Source organism: Tauraco erythrolophus, chromosome 9 (assembly GCF_009769465.1).
Source record: "Tauraco erythrolophus isolate bTauEry1 chromosome 9, bTauEry1.pri, whole genome shotgun sequence".
Classification (NCBI taxonomy): Eukaryota; Metazoa; Chordata; class Aves; order Musophagiformes; family Musophagidae; genus Tauraco; species Tauraco erythrolophus.
In genome coordinates, this window is record NC_141473.1 from 29,161,072 (window position 1) to 29,173,109 (window position 12,038).

A 12,038-nucleotide genomic window follows, 5' to 3' on the forward strand; every position below is an offset into this window, starting at 1 on the left:
TACATGTCATTAAGTTAGTATACAAAAAAACAAGCAAACATACCCATGGGAGAGATCCAGAAAACGCCCAGCACTACTGCACCATTATAAAAAAGTGTAATCATTCTTAATTCCTTTACAGAAACCTTTCTCGTCTCAATCTCTGATGAAATCATTGGTCTACCAAAATAAAAATTTCCCTTTACATCAGTGAACACTGAATCATACTCTCTCAATCATTCAATTAGATGTAACAGTAAAGTACCTGATGCTTGGACAGGAACAAGTAACATACTGCTTGTCCCATAGCCCTTGCACTTTTGACAGCAACGAAATCCTTATCACTCTTCAGTTTAAAAACTGACCTAGTTTACTTCAACCCTTGGTCAGTATTATTTTAAAAGATTGCTTTATATGGCCCCTTGGATTCCAATTTCTGCATTGCTATATATTTATGTAAGAATTCATTACAATTTTCACTTCCAGCCTACTTTCCTGAAAACAATAACCAATGCCTGTCAATGTTCACCAGTAATCTGCTGTAGCATTGGCCCTTCTCTAAATATCATTGACATGGAATCAATTTCAAAGACATTCTCTTGTTTTTCTGTTGTATAGAATTCATTTAACAGAATAAAAAGCACTGGTTGCACTTAAAAATGCAGAATTCACACATCAGATACATGTTCTGAAGCATAGCTTTTTCTAGATTAAACTGCCATCGCCCCACTGACACAAGGATTCTATCCCAGCCTGAATAAATTACACATTAACACCACCTTGAAAAATAGAATTTGTAGAAAAATAGAAGACCAAAGAGTAACTAATTATATTAACCCTAGTTAATGGGTAACATTAAAAAATTGTATTAACTTTTAAAGTAAAATAACACCCGTGATAAGCATTAATTTGTAAATGCAAATGTGTTTTTTTTCCTCTATGGAAGCACAAAAAGACACAATGGGAATGATCAAAACACCTCTGACAAAAATTCTTTTTGTATCTGTAAGAGTTTTCATTCTAATTCTACAAACAATGCTCCAGTAAAAGCAGACAAGATTGAATATTGTCAGTCTGTGAGTTCCACTCTTTCTTGATTCTAGTTTTGCTTTTTCTTGGTTTTTAATGCCACCGAAGGACAGAAATTGTAGTTTGGGAATCAGCATTCCTTTCTTTAAGGTAACAACCAAAATGCAGGAACAGGCCTCTCACATAAACCTCTTATCCCATATAAAAATAAAAAAACACAAGCTCTTAAAATGCTGAAGAGTGCAAGTAATTTGACATACATGAGCAATGAGCTTGCAGGCCCATCGTTTCTTTTGCTTTTACAGTTCCTTTTTTGAGCTCGCTTCTGGCTAGTTAAATGCATTGGTCCTCGGGACCTTTGGAGGGTCATCCTTCGTTAAAATAGTCTCTCTGTAAACAGTATTCTAGAAATGCTACAGAGCTGCATTTCACATAACTTGTGTAAAACCTCCAGTCTGAATTGCTTCCAGGTGTAGTTTTACTATGAAGAGCAACACATATGCTTTATGGCCATGAAGCATCTCAGCATGTTCTCTTCTAGTACATCTGTGACCAACTCTAAACCACTGTAGAGTTAGGTAATGTTTAATTTGGCTTCTCTTCCCAGACAATTTGACTTGTTAAATATTTGTAAAAAGGTAAGATAGTGCTCTACCATCATGTCTTTTTGGCACAGATCTTCTGCCTATGCAGAAAAAAAAAAAGAAAAGAAAAAAGAACAAAAAGGAACAAAAAAGGAAAAAAAGAAAAAAGAAAAAAGAAAAAAGAAAAAAAAATAAAAAAAAAAAGAAAAAAAGAAAAAAGAGAAGATGATAGTAAAATACTGATCATCAATCAATGTAACACACTTCCAAATTTTATGTTAACTTTATTGCCATACTCAATAGCTTTATGGCACTAAGCCTTAAGAAAATCAGTTTCTCTGCAAATCTCTTTATAATTTCTACATAACCCATCATTGTATTAAATATCTTTTGACTATATTCTATGACCTTTACTCAGAAGATATCTAATGGCAAAATCCTCTCAATCAGTATGACTCCTGTGCTTTGAAATTAGGCTACAGATGGGAAAATAACGATCTAAAAATAACACTGTTCTTCTGTATTGCTCTTAGTACTTATTCATATTGCGTACCCTGTCGATTCCAACCACTGGAATAGCAATGTGAATCTTTCTAGTCACTGTAAGAGTCTTCATATTTGGCACCATCCTATGTTTCTGCTACTTTTACTCAGAGCAGTTCTGCAAAACTATCCCCCTTCTAGTTCATATAACACTTAACAGCTGTCAGAAGGCGCGGTTTTACTGCAGCCTTGAGAAAAACTTGAAATTAATGAAGTGAACAAGATATAACTGATAAAAGAATTTTATGAATTATTTCTATTGATGCTGCTGATTCTCTAGATAGGTATGACTGATAAATCTTCTTGACTCTAGACCTCTCATGACATAGTCTCATCAGATCATTTTACTTGCTCACCTTCTCCTTTCCTACTCTAATCTGCTTTGCTTCTCTACTCCCATTCCCTCATCTTGTCTTGCTTATATCCTTTTGGTTAAAACACATTTCCCTTTCTTCTTTTTATTCCCTTTTATTTGCTTTTTCCATCTCCCTACCTGTCTCTACTGATGTCCCATTTATCTTATAAACCACTGAGAATGGAGCCTATGTTGATGAATGATAGCTGTAGAAATGAGAAAACAAGTTTGAGCTAACAGCTTACAGATAGAACACTTTTAACTATCACAGCAGAAGGGGAAGGAAGAAAGTGGGTATCCTTAAGACCTAGTCATCCTCACTCCAGCTGCAGAAGAATCATGTTTTCCCTGGAAGCAGTACTGGTTTAGACTCATTCAGTACGGTAACTTTTAGGTGACTTCTTTTGAGTGAGGAGAAAATCATATCAAGACCTCTGAAAAACATCTACATAAGTGGAATCAGTCATGGGAAAACCGTTGCTTAAGCTACGTAATTTGTCTCTCTCACCACAACTTTCTAATGTGAAGGACAATAACTTGATTTGTAGAGAGCACACACTTCACAGTAACTTAAAATTACAATTCCATTCTCATTAAAGGACTCAAACATGCTTAACAATATACAGAAATACTTAATGCATGCAAATAATACATAGGAAAGCATTTTCCTAAATACTTCTGGTTTGTTCTCTCAACTTTATCATCAGATAATACTTTATTTTACTGAAGTTAACAGGCTAACGGTTTAAGTTTCTTGTCTTGCTATTTTATTCTCACTTTACAAAATCATTCAAGGACTTTACTCCTAATTTATGCCCATGGAAATAAAACAGTTTTCTAGGTGTTTATGAAAACAACTTTAAGATTAGTTTCATTTCTGATATCTACTAGGAGTAGTTCATACAATCAAAATAGTGTGTTTTCAAGAAATTACTGCAGTTCATCTTTTTTTCTATTGGAAATAAGCACTAAATTACAGAAGCATCACGGGGATGTCTGATGTTTTTTTGGTGAAAAGACTTGACTTAGTATGTACACTTTGGTTCGGGGGAGGTGGATGTTTTGGTTTGGTTTTAAAGTTAACATAAGGAAGATTTGTTTAGCTGGGTTTATTTCTTTGTGTTTATGGAGAGTGACAAGCCTTGTCAGAGCAATAGTGCTTGAACATCAGGAACTCAACCCAGAACTCCCACCTGCTTCAGAACTCTCACCTCTATCTCTTATTACCTGAAAATGAGAGTTGCTCAAGGCCTCTCCAATGTGCAGGTGTAGAATTTCACTGGCTTATAAACATTCAGGGTAAAATAAATATTGTGAGGCGGAAAAAAAAACAGTTGTGATTGTAGAAGGAAAGGAGGTAGTACATATTCTGAGGTGGGTGTTTATCACCCAGCATTTTTCTTTCATTTCACCTTTCTCCTTCTCTGGCGTATGGGATCTGCTGCAACCTCGGCACACTGCCATAAGCAATTCAGCTCCTTCATTCTAGAGTTTTCTACTAGTGAATACCAATTCCACTCACACCAATTTCTTGGTGTGCGTTCTGCGTAACTTATTCCACAGTTACTTCAGCTTTAGAGAGATCCTCTGTTGTATCTCCCATCTGCTTCCCTTCCACTTCCTAAGAAATCTTTCCAGGTTCTTCCATTACTAACATCAAAGAAAATAATCAATTTTGCACATCTCCTATGTGCTTGTCCTCTTTGCATTTGTTTGACCTCAAATTCTCTATTCTGGCACATCACTGAATCATAGAATGTTTGAGGCTAGACAGTCTCTAGTCCAATCCTCTGCTCAAAGCATGACCAACCTGAACAGGTTGCTCATGGCCATGTCATGAAGTAACATGTGCCAGGGCCTTATACATGAAGTAGTAACTTTCAGTTGCTTCTTAGGAAATAAATAAAGCTACTTTGGGGGCTAAATTCGGGTTTCATTAAAATCACCTGCAGTCTTGGTACTAATTTCACTGAATTATTTCCTTAGAACAGGGACACTAGGCAGAATTGAATACAACTTAATTTTGTGTTTATTCACTTAATAAAAGTCCTAGCTCTTTATATCTCAACCCTGAGATCATTTCTCAAGGCACTGTAAACTAAACACCTGTTTACAAACAGGCATTTTTAACACATCATAGACAGACACCTCAGTTTCTTATAGAATAATGATAAATTAAAAAGTCTCTCTTTTCTAATCAGTCTTCATAAATTAGCATTTTTGTACTAGAAATGCAAGATTAGTTAAAGTTTAAGGTTTCCCTCAGACTGATTGTATTTTATTGCTTCATTTAAACAGCATTAAACCATACTAGTATATAATTAGTTCTGCCTTTAGCCTTTGGCATTTTTTCCTGTTTAAGTTATAATCTCTACAGAGCAATGTACAAGCATTTGTTTGTGTATGTCCTTACATGGAGCCCTGTTACACCAGAACCACAAATTCTCTGGGTCCTCCATAAATGATGACGTAGTAGATGAGAAAGAATGGAGCCCTATTCCATCTTTGTCTCACACAGCAAGAAGTTTTTTCAGTTTGCAAACGTAAAAGCATATAACTTATAAAATTTAACATTTTGCTCATAAGCTATTATGCTAAATTTAATAAATTAACTCATTCATTGTTAAAGTTATGTCTTGGACAGGAATGAAAAAGCCTTCAACTAGAAATGGTCTCCCTTTAACCTTACAGAAAGCCATCTATGTATTTTCCCTGGATGTTTTTTTCCAGTTGCTATGGTCAGTTGTTTGGCTAGGGAAGGGTTGTCATCTGATGCGTAACAAAGCACAACCCCTAATTTCATTTGCGTGGGATGTGAGCACACATCAGATACACACACAGCCACAATTCTTTTTGAGAGGAATAGCTAGGAGTCCTTGCTGTTGATGACAGGTCCAATCACCTGTCCAGACTAAACCCCATTAGAGCCAAAGATCTAGATCTAGATCTCAAAATCAATTTGGCTAGGGAACTTCAGCTGTCTTCCAGCAGCTTGGGATCTGTATGATCTTCTGCTTTCACATCTTGTGACATTTTTAGTGTATATATGTAAGCCATTAGGATTTCCTCAGTGCCTTAGAAAACAGTCATTTGATGCATTTAAACAGCCATTACCCAAGAGTTTTTGCTGCAGCGTTTCATAGATGTTTACAGTACAGGTGGTCTTTGGACTTTGAAACAAATATTGACTCTAGTACATGAAGTCAGGTCTCAGGATCCTATCTGCAAGAACTGCTGTGGAATTCGTAAATTCTGGCTTTCCGACAAGGAACATCAGGTTAAATTCAGACACTTTCGACTTTTTCTAACATATATAATGTCAGAAGATACTTTTCTTTCATGCAGTATAGGACTGTAATTACTTTTCTGAAGCATTTAGTGATCAAAAATCTTCATATAAGTCTACCCCATATGCATAGTGTATGTGAAACAATAACTGGTATTTGCAGATATATCTCTTATGCTTACAATGAAAATATTTACATACTTGAACTGCTTGATACAGGCAAACACATCTACTTACACTCTCAGTACTAATCTAGTCAATAATGCATAGCAGAATTTTACATTCATTTTGCATGACTGAAAATGACTGCACAATCTTGTGAGCTCCAGAATCAGGCTCGTGTGGCTATCTGGAGAAAAAGATACAACATACATCCAGCAACTGTTTTAGTCATGGTTCTTATCCATGGGTTATTCACAGCCTCTTCAGAAATGCTCCCACCATCATTGCTACAGAGCTCAAATACACTACTGGTGCTCTAAAGTCTGCAGGAAACTGCTAACTAAATATTCTGACTGGTCACATCTTTCAGAAATCCCCCAACCTGACCTTTTTACCACAGTTGGTTCAGCCAGGGAAGGTTGCCATTCAAGTAGCAATTTCACATACTTCACCTGGGCAAATACACTAGCAAACACCATTATATTTCATCTATGTCTGAAAGATTTCATTGCAACTAGTCATTTAGCAAGTCTGAAATAAAACATAGCCTAAAAAATATTCTTAGATGTCTGTCTAAACAGAGGATGTTAGATACTGGATGAGGGGTATGTAGCATCAACCAACACAAGTGTATAAATGGTACTAGAGCAAAATGCATACAGTAACCAGAGCACACAAACATTTCTACAGATTCTCATTCATAGATAGAATATGGAATAGAAAATTTCAGTCTCACCAAAAGATCTGCAGGCTTCTAGACATAGATGCAATCTCATAGTTTCATTATGATACTTTTTTTTTTTTTCAAGTCCTTTGCCCTGAAACAAACTAAAAGTCTCAGGTTTTTTTCCAGATTTATAAATAAATAAATTTGGTTTCTTAAGGCAAATAAGAGTCCAACATCTATTACTGTGTGCTATTGACATTGTAAATAGCATTCTGGAAATGCTGCCTTGCAATTTTTTGAATTAGTTTTGAAACTGTGTAGAGGAAACTGGAGAATGTCACCAAAAACTCACAAGATGTGCAGTGAAGGATATCACTACACCTTGCCCTCCCCCATCTTTGTTTTGGCTTTATTGCCCAAAAATTATTAAAATTATTAGGGTAAGAATTGATTCATAACTAACTAGAAAGGAACAATAAGGGTCAACAGGTTTCTGCAAACCTGTATATGCAAACCTGTATATAAGTTCGCATATATACACATTTGTCCACATACTTTTTCTACAGCATAAGGAACCTTTCCTATTACTTTCTCCATCTCTAAACAAATATTTTGACATCACAGGATGCTTGAAAGCACTTAATCATGATGATACCTTGAAATGAGATAGATGAGTTGAAGGTCCTTAGAATAATTTGGCTTTCAAGACAGTATTGTGGAGCTTGTTACAATTATTGTTATAAACTTTCATATATACCAGGCTAAGTGCACAACTGAGCCATGTTACCTATGCAATTGTTTTTGCAACTGAATGCTTATCATGAGAGAGAAATGTAAGTAATATCCTTTTTAAAATCAATTTTTTAAAAGTCACATGCAGGATTATTGAAGTTTAAAAATAGAAAAGAGAGAATCTTTTAATGATCCTTCCAAAATGATTAGTAATAAAGACGTATGCACCCACTGTTTTTTTTTTTATTCCCTATGTTCTTTGTGACTGACAGCCCACTCACTCTCTATTGGAAAATGCAGAAGAACCACCAAAGAATGTTAAACCAACCCAGGCACTTCTGCTAGAAGTAGATGTTTAACAATTTTGTCTTTTCTGTGAGGGCAAATTTTTACCCTTCTGCCAAATGGCACTAGGTCTACTAAGAACTAAAGTGGGACTTGCAAGGTGTAATAAGCTTATTTTGACCCTTAGCAACAAGAACACCTTTAGCAAAGATAAATGTCAGGACTAAGAATGTCAAACTTTACCTATTGGACTGAAACATGAAAAAAGGACTGAAACTAACAAAAATCTCCTGAATATGATCTGGTGTCAGTGTTTGCAATGTGAACTAAGACTATAAAATAAAAAAATTGGTTCTTAAGGATTAAGATCAATAATTTTGTTACCTCTCCACCTCTGCAGTACCATAAAATATGTCACTGGGATTCTGTAAGTCTTTAGAAGCAAGGTCAGCAAAGTGATTGCAATGTGTAATTATTTTTAAGACACATACAGATATTTCCACACAGCTGGCATGAACGTTTTGCCAGGACTCAAGTGGGAGTCCTGCCAGTAAGTGCAGTAAGCACAGACCTGATCTTAGAAACTAAAATACTCTCTACATGGACAGAAAACTAGAATACAAAATTAATTTCCAGATTTTGAATGCATAAATATTTGAACCTATTCAAAGCTGCAGGTTTCATTTTTACAATGTTTACAACATTGAAATACTGTAAGTGATAACATTCTGTTTTCTTCTACTAGGAACTTACTTATCCTACCAAACAAAGCAAAATACAGACTAGTCAATGGATCTTTTTTTAGAGGATAAATGGTCCTTTGATTTAAAGAAGCATGAAAAAGAATATTGGTGTATTGTTCCCTACTACAGGAGCCTATCATACACGCAAGTGGCAACTTTCTTGTAGTCACAGAATAATGAGACAGTTGTAGCTGCTGGAGAAACATTTGAAGAAACTGCAGGAAAAAAAAAAAAAAGGAAACCTGCCTTTACAGTACTCTATGTCAAGAGTCAGAACAAGTACATAGAAATGTATAGGTCTGGCAGTATTCCCCTGACTTTTTGTGCCAAGCAAAGCTTGGGCGAATTCTAAGACAAATTCATACACCATGTTAACTATGCTCAGCTTCCAAGTGATAGTTTAAAAAACAAACAAACAAACAAACTAGAAAAGTCACATAAAAAGGGTAAGGGGAATATGTGTTTGAGTTAACAGTAGCCTATATCTGAGCAGTGGTGAAAAAATTTTTCCTAAGGATATTAAGAGATCAGTGTCTATAAAAACATGATCTATTGAAATAAGAGAATAGCTCGTGTTTCAGAGGGATGACTGATCATAGTTCTTGCCAGGAAACGTGACTAAATAGTTTTAAAATACAAGCAAATGCAATAACACAACTCAAGCTCGAGTGAGAAACAAAATAGTGGTGCATTTTTTCTATACGTTCCACTGAGATAGATACATATGCCCACTGAAAAAATGTTGAAGAACAGCTGCCTCAGAACTTCACAGCAGTCCCAGCCCTAGAAATCTTCAGCTGTCAGTGCCTAAGGGTAACTTTTCAGTGCAGCTGGGTTTACAATGAAACAAACAGATCCTGTTTCCAGGGTTACAATTATCAGTTAAATAAATAGCATTTTTTAAACTTATCTACTAAACACATCGGTGGCAAAACCACAATTGCTCAAGATAATAATGAACCAAATACAGGTGTGTCTACTTGCAGCCAGTCATTTCTGGAAGAAAGCACATTCAGGAGGTGGAGCAGAAATGAAGCAGAATGATTGGAGAATCTCAACACACTCCCAGGAATGTGACTTGAAACTGAGCAAAGAGGAGCTCCGGTGTCCCTTTGCTGCAATGGGAATTAGTTATTATCTGAATGTTTCTTCTCTTTCACTCTCTCTGCAACAATTAACCTGTTTTCTTCTGCAGTATCTTTCCCTGCATGTAGTTTAAGTCAAACAATTCTCTCATGTTCGAATATTAAGTATATTAAAAGCTTAATAATTAGGAGACTGCTTCTCAGAGGTAGAACCCATGCTTATGTTAGCAGAGAGCTCAATCCTCTCATGATTTCAATTACAGCTTTTTCAGTAACTTCAATGAGAACAAAACTGAGATCCTTGGAAGACTACTTCCTCAATACACCAAAAAATGTTTTGCTTCAAAGTTTTTTTGGAAACAAAACAACAAGAATGATCTCCATTATAGAGCTGAAAATATTATTTAGTTCATTAAGAAAAACAGACTAACAAAGGTACTGATCAAGTTCAGACATACTTCCTCCTCCTCCCCCAGAAAAAGCTAATTTCTTTATCTGGAATCTGCTAGACCACATCTAAACTATAGAGGAACCACTGAATAAAATAATTTCTTTTGTCCAGAATACAATTTGTTGAACTCAAACACCAATGGGTTCTTGCATCAAACTAAAATCACATATTTTCACACTTAGTTTCCCAAGATTATGGGGGAAAAAAAATAATCCTCTGTAATAGCAACTTCTGTTGAGATCCATGAATCACTACATGCACAAAGTGGCAAAATCTCCTTGGAGAGTGTTAAAAGATTCCTAAACATTCTAAATACCCCTTAGAGATAGTAAGATTACTCCTAAATATTAGATATTCCTAAATATTAATATTTTTTTCTAAATCAAACCCAAGCTTCACATCATCATTTAAAGTACACTGAAATGTTGAATTATGACAGATGCAAAATGATGGGGAGGATTTTTGGCTTTTAGTGAAGTATGTATTTCTGTGTCAGAAGAGACATCAATACAGCCTTTGTAATAGATAACAACTCAAATAAGATTAAGCAACAAGAAGGAAATGGCAACCGTCCCTCCTTATTACATTACTTGACCATTTACCTGTGGATTTGCTTTCAAAATACAGGTGATAATACAAACATGTTTGGTATTAATAATGAAATGGTTTAACATAATCACTTTTTTTTTTTTTTACGTCCTCCTCAATTAACTCATGTCAATACTGTCAAAGGACTAACCTAAGGAAATGGTCATATCAATTTTTTTCAAAGTGGCCATTGATTTTGGGTGCCCTACAACTAAAGATAAAATGGAAGCACCTAGCATCTCTACACAGGCCTCAGTGAACATAACATCTCATGATGTAGCATCTTCTAGAGTAACTTATTTCAAATAAAATGTAGTTTAAACAACAACAATTCTGATCTCTGATCTAAGTTAAACACTGATTTTGGTTTATGATAATGATTCTGAAGCGCAGGTTAACAGGGAAGATCCACAGCTTTTAAGTCAGATATACATCTGAGAGCTCTCAAATTGTGTGAATCAGTCTTCTGCTTCTTAAAAAGTTTGCTACACTGCAACAGCTCAATTAAATGACACATTCCTCTACCTTGCCTTTCTTCCACTACTATTAGCCCCAAAATACCTATATAAATGCTTATAATAGAATAGCTTCTTCCATCCTACGAATTGAAACAAATACGCAAGTAAAATGCATAAAGACTGTATAAGAGTTTATAATGGTAATGCCAAAAAAACAAAGTAAAAAAAAAAAAAATCAAACAAGCGTATTGGTAAGATATTTTAAAAAGTAGGATAGTCCTTATCAGCAAATAACAGGATCAGACTCTCTTTTCTAGCTGTAGTTAATAGACTGTTCTTTATTTAACTTAAGTACAGGAAAAACTTCACAGAAATAAAGCAAATAGTGGGTGACTTCAAATACGAATAAAATGTCTTAGCAAAGTTCAGAGGAATTATATTTTACATTTAATCCAGACTAATTCTTCTGACTCTCATTACCATTAGCAAATTACTGTATAAAGCTTTTGCTTACAAAAAGATAATTAGTTCATTTAGATTGGGAAGGAAAATCATCCACCGTAAGAAAGAGGACTGCAGACTTAAAAAAGCCTATTCTGTTAAAAGACTACACTAAAATGTGCTTGCTGATACATACGTATCTCCTTCTAGGAGAAAAGCTTCTCACATTGCAGAGCTGAGTTTCCATCCTTCTGAGCAGACCGATGGTTATCTGATTCATATTGTCCTATTCTAGGCTTCGTATCTATTTTCATCCTTACGCTTCAGTATTGCTGGAATGAGAACAGCTGTGAATGGGCACGTTACTATCCGCACGTTCTTTGGGAGATCTGTACATGGGGTCTGATAGCAGCCTAAATAAGTCTGCTTCTATTCTGAAGAAATTAAAAATTACAATTTCACGAATCTTCTGTCAGTATTTAGCATCTTATTTTCAGCAACATTTTCCATCATCTGCCTCTGAATTCCATCTTCCTCATTCCACAAAAATGTATTCAAAGGGAACGCAAACTGTAGCATAAATTAAATTAGGTAATTGCATTTTTTTTTCCACTATACAACTTTAGATTTTATGCAGAGGTTAAACTGTA